Raw genomic sequence first — 6,310 nt, forward strand, 5'->3', positions numbered from 1 at the left:
TAAAGTCAACTCTCCTAACACCTACATTCTAATTACAGGACATACAAAGCTGTAAAAACAACAGCTTCTCTATCTCCTCATTTGCAAATAGCCCCTTCTTATTTCACATTTACTGATTCTAGCATATCTGCACAGTTTGTCTATTTGTTTTTTTTTTCCTTTTTTACTGATTCTAGAACAGCAACTCATGGTCAAAGCCAAACCCTCTTCCTCAGCTATTCTTGTTTGCACCAAGACTTTCATAAAATAAGATATACCCATGATCTGTATTACTTGAGTACTCCTGGGCTGACCCAAAAATGTCTGAACTGCAGACTCGTCAATCATCTCCACGTTTTCATCGTCAAAAAATAACCAGTGGTTATGGCTTTTCACCAGGCTAACATAGTGCCCATGGTTAGGCCCGCTTCCCACGTGAACGACTACAGCAAACAGAGAATACTCCGAATCTGCATCTTCCACAGTATTGCTCAGCTTCAGCTCGAGCGGAAACACAACACGGTATGAGAGCTTCTTGTACCGGCCAAGCTGCTCAATGTACTTGAATCGTTTTAAATGGATGACCAGGATGTGAGGAGGCTTCTTTATCTTCATTCTCTTCTGGGCTTCTTGCAAACTGCAAGCAAACAAATATTATCAATAATTATTGAGCCTTAACTCAATTGGCACTGTTGCTATTGTAGCAATCAAGAAGATATAAGTTTTGAGTTAGTTTAAGCACATTTTTCTTTAACGGTTGGCGAGGAATTATATATATATTTTAAGAAAAAGACAATATGGTTAACTGCTCCATGCAAGTTTCATGTTTGAACCACTAAGAAGAAAGAAAAACTATGACCATATTTGACACCATCTACTAAGAAAACCTCAGCTTTACATTTTTGGTCTTTGGTCAGCGATTCTGAAAATCTCACAAAGGATAATAATAGTCAAGTAAAATATTTGTTGTGAATATAAATTACTTTATAAGACGAATCCTAATCATGTGAGAAACTAGAACACAACAAATAATGAAAAAAAATAGAGTATAAAAGAAAATCACCTGCAGCACTTGTCACAGAAAAATTTGTCCTCAGCGTTCAATGTCTCAGTAGAACTAAAATTTTTCAAACAGCTAGTAATTGAGCTGTTCTGTTCAATGTCAAGGCTCAAGTCAAAGAAAGTTTCATCTCTCGCTGTCACTGTCTCACATCGCAAGCATCTGGTCTCATTGGTAAGTATTCCCTGTTTCAAATTGCTCCATGAGATAATGAGGTTTTTCCTAAAATACATGACACACACAGACGTACCCAGAGAGAAGGGCAAAATATTGTTAATAAATGAACTGACAATTATATAGCATTCCTTGATAAGCATTGTCAACAAAAAATAATTAGTTAAGTGAAAAAGATAGTAGCAACCACCTTTTCCGTGCCATTCACAAATGTGAGATCATAATTGAAAGAAAAGAAAAGCAGTAGTGAAAGTACCAATATTAATCAAAGATGAAGTGTAGATGCAAGGATGCACATAAGAGGTTTACCGGTGATGTGATATCCTGCAACATTTCTAGATGGTAATGCTTGTATTCAGTTTTCTATGTCTATCAGTGGACAGAATAGATTAATTTGCGACAGCGCAGAGATGATTTCTAGACCTAATAGCTTCTTACAATTCTAGACATGTCGCTGAGGTTTCCAGTTACATGGTATCTTAATTTAAATATAACCCGAGCAAAGAAATAACTTGATTTCATCTATATTTCATATCAAGCGAAGTAAATAAAGCACAAAACAAGAACGATTCAGAATATAAGAACACAGTAAACAACAAGAAAACTTACCTGAAAATTCTTGTGTACCCATGTAACCAGAGGCTCTTTTTGAACGCCATTTGCTTGAGGATTCTTTGGACCATTTGCAACCTTTTCAGGTGGTGAAGTTTCAGCCTCATTTTTTGCTGTTCGAGCCTCTTTCTCCAATATGTCAACAAGTTCGTTTAGCAAAAAATTCAAGAACTCGTGGGCATCCTACCAAGAGAGAGGGGGAGAGAGAGAGAGAGTTATTCTCTTCCACACTTTCCATTAAAGATGATAAGGAAATTCAATATGGTGGACATGAAAGGAAAAGGCTACTACATCAGAATAATTGAAGCCTTGAATAAGCAAAAGAGATGATGAATTTAGAGGAAGAAATAAGGTTCTTGATTTCTATTACCTGGTGCATATAGCTTCGGAAAAGCTCATTTTGTTTCTTCAATCTCTGTACAAAGCGCTTTGGAGCAATGACACCTGTTTTCTTCTTCTGTGAACTTATCTGAACATAAAGAACAATCAACACTTAGTCCAGGTAGTAATCAATTAAAAACCACATATGTGGCACCTATGAGAGAAGGGGAGGAAAGATTTACCAGAACATCTATAACATTTGCTAGAAACAGAAAAGCATCATCTTCCCTACAAAATTTGAACTCCAAAAAATTCAAGCAAAACATTTTTTAGGAGCTAAGCAATTTCCTAACGGATAATACATAGAAGTACCAAATGAAACCCTTTGAGAAAAGGAAAGGAAATATATAGAAAAGAAACAGTTATGAGGTGGGAACTCTTGGACAGGAAAGAAACAGATCATAAGCACAGCAAATTATAGGATTTACAGATAAAATTGACTTATTTTAAAAAATTGCACACACATTGTTCTTTCTTGTATGAAGCCGGGACCTCATGCAAATTAAGATGGGAACTTACAGAAATAAGCCAGTTAACAACAATATTAATCTTAATTTCTGATTAGATCCTGTCATATTCATCATGAAGATGGTATATTGAACTTTCATACTTCTATCCATTGCACATGGGCTCCTAAGTGTGTCTAATAAGAAAAGAAAGAAAATTATTAAATGAATCAAATCAGTGGACCATTCTTGAAAACCAAGATCAAGGCTTGACAATGCAACCTATGTGCATTGTTTTGGTAAAAAGAAACTAACGCTGATGTTGACTTTTCGAAAAAACACATGGCAACACCTTTGGCTGACAATAGGACAAATACCACCTTGGAAGGAAAAAGCAACCTACTCTAAAGAACTATTGCTCCTCAACACTGCACTTTTAGCAGAGCTTTTACCTGTGTAAACAGATCAGCCAAGCATATCAGTAGATTCTCTTCAGCATCAGCACCATTTTTATAATTTGAATAATATTCTAGCAGCTGTTCACGGAATGGGACACAAAAATAAAGTGCCTGAAAAAAATTGAGAAAATGAAATGAGACATTGGTTGAAGCTGAGAGGACATTGTCGCCCAACAAATTTAAATACAAACATTCAACACTCAACACAACACATAAAACTATTAGGATTACCATATCCTTCCCAAATAACCATACATGTGCTAATCAAGTAAAACTAATTAGAAAGCAAGGAATAGAATAAAGTATCACGAAAGATCTCAGAGTAAGTACCATAGCACAAATGAAAAAGAAAAAAGTCATAGGGACTAAAGAGTCTGGTAACGAGTATATAGCACTTAAAATTTGAAGTTGCATTCATTCAGAAATGATTGTTCAGACAATTCAAATGAACAATGGACGAAGGAACAAAAGCAATATTAAAAATATTAAATATACGCATGAACAATGAAATCTGAATTGCATAAATAGTAATAATGTATTAGATCATCGTTTAGTTTAGCACCAATACCAAAATTCTAACTCTAGACTGCTTTCCGTTTCTAATATTAATTGATAGCCATTGTGGTCAATATTTGGTCTAGAAAGTATATCTAAAATCTAAACTTTCTAATTTCAATCTAACTTGTGATATACCACCTGAATGCATACACGAAATGAAATTACCCGAGAAATTAACTGCTAAACAAGAAAATGATAGAGTCGAATCCAACCAATTCACTTCAGGATTCACAAATTTACTTGCTTCCTACAGCTATCATTTGAGTCAAATGAACACATTATAAAATCATTAACAAGGATAACCAGATAAATGCTGCTGCGATCAAAAAATAAAAACCTTCAAACTTGCAGATAAAAGAATAAGAAACATGTACCAACAATAAATTTGCACAAATGTAGGAATATTAAAAAAATTGTTCAAAGCTTAAAATTTAAAATCAATCAAATTTAAAGCATTGAAACTAACATAGACGATTAAATTCAACATAATCTTCTGGAAAAAGAAATCGAATTAGATTCAAAATTGAATTGTAAATGAAAAAAAGAAACCTGCAACACGCTGTTACAATAGCAAGTGTTGCCAAAGTTTTCAAGGCCAAAATATCTTTCGCCTTCAGGAAACTGGTCGCCCAAAGCCTTCTCGAGTTTTGAACCCGCCGCCCCCATTTAATACAAAAAATTTAAGTTTAATTACAACCTCGAACTCAGATCTTGTTCTGACCGATTCAACTCAAACGATTCTCTCTCTCCATTAACGAGTGGCTCTATCTCCGCTCTGTTTGATTTGAATAAATTGAATCGATTTAGGGTTTGGTTGGTTGAAGGAAAGCTTTTCTTTTCTCCTGTTTCCCGTTTGAGGTTGTAAAAATGTGCCAAAGAAAATTTATATTTATATATTTTTTTGGTTTTTTTGAGAGAGAATTTAATAGAGAAGATAGATGAAGAAAATAAAGGAGGAAAAAAATGGTGGCGCACTACGACTGGCACTAAATATAAATAAAATTAAGATAGGGATGAGAAAAGTAAATATATAAATATATAAAAAGAGAAATTAATGAGTAAAAGGCTAAAATATACCAGCAGTCCCTGTAATTTCTAGGAATTTCATACTTTTACTTTTTAGATTTCAAAATTCAGCTCCAATTGTTAGACTATTAAAATTATTTTATTAAATTCAGGTTCATTACAATGTTATCCTTTTAGTTGCATGACTATCAAGTGAGTATATTTTCTATTTTAAAATGTCACACTATTAAATTTAAAAATATTAACAATTGGACCTAAATATTAAACTATGAAAAGAAAAAGATTAAATTATTAAAATAAAAATATAGAGACTAAATGTTAAATATGTGAAGAGTATAGGGACTCATGATATATTTTAACCTTAGTAAAAGTAAATTACTATTGACGCTTTCTTGCACTCAACGTCACGTGATGATGCCATTGCCAAGCTGTAAAACCAAATTATATGGAGATTTTGGATGAATTTTGTAATATTAAATTTTATAATAAACAAATGTTCCAAATTTACTAGATTTTAAATAAGATTTGAATTTAAAATTTATAGAAGTAAAAATATTATTAATAAAATTTGTGATTTATTAGTAAAAGTAACTATAAGCAAAAAAATTAATTAAGTTAACATATTAACTTTAACCACTATTAACTATAATTATTTTGTTGATGTGATTAATATTTAAATTAAATAGTGACACGTGACATTTTATTGTATGGTCAAATATTTTAAAAAATTTAAAATACTTAGAATAAATTTTATTTTTCCAAATTCATTAATAGTAATTATTTAGATAATTATTAAAATTATAAAAAATAGTAGTTATTAATAATTATAAGAAATTGTTAAAAATTATAAAAAAAAATTATAAAAATTATTAAAAATGATCTTCATTCATTCTTTTAAACCAACACCCATTATCTTCACCTTCAATTGCAACCACTCTTGCACCACCTCTGCACTGTCGAGCCACCATCTCCCCGACTCCTAGCCACCCAATGAGATTGCGCAGCTCTCCGTTGCTTTCCACCATTTTTGCCACTCTTTGCAATAAAACTTTTGCTACACCCTCCCCTCATTCCAACTTCATTGCACCATTGCAGGAACCAGGCGACTTGGAATGGGATACCAGTTATTGGATAACCAAGACATGGTGACCAAATGATCAATGTTTGAGGTGATAAGGGCAGGTGGATGGGGGATTTGTATGAAGAGTAGGGATGGGCTTAAACTATTTGGTGAAAGGTGTGGAGATTGAGGACAAAATCAAGGAGATGATGGAGAACCAAATGATGAAAATGGAATCTACAATAATCACTGAAATAGCAAAGCAAAGGTGTGCATGGGCCCGGCTACCCGGCCCAGCTCAAAGGCCCGCCTGAAATGTGGGAGGGTTTGGACAAAAATATATGCCCGAAAAATGGGCTTAGACAAAAAAATAAGGCCCGTTTAAAAAATGGGTCTGGCCTCGGGTAAAGTATTTTTAACCCGGGCCTGGCCTAGCCCGATTCATTAAATGACAAAAAAAAACTGCATTTTTTTATTTTTGAATGCTATTTTCTTGTTATTTTCTCCATATTTTGCTATCATTTTACTATTATGTTGCTACTATTTTGTTGTTATT

The 6,310-nt window shown here is 33.3% G+C and overlaps 1 pseudogene; it reads right to left on the reverse strand.

Moving 5' to 3' along the window:
- Positions 1 to 134: 134 nt before the first annotated feature.
- LOC108467014 (ubiquitin carboxyl-terminal hydrolase 3-like) lies at positions 135 to 4,672 on the reverse strand (annotated as a pseudogene).
- Positions 4,673 to 6,310: the final 1,638 nt, after the last annotated feature.

This window comes from Gossypium arboreum, chromosome 2 (genome assembly GCF_025698485.1).
Source record: "Gossypium arboreum isolate Shixiya-1 chromosome 2, ASM2569848v2, whole genome shotgun sequence".
NCBI classification, from domain to species: Eukaryota; Viridiplantae; Streptophyta; class Magnoliopsida; order Malvales; family Malvaceae; genus Gossypium; species Gossypium arboreum.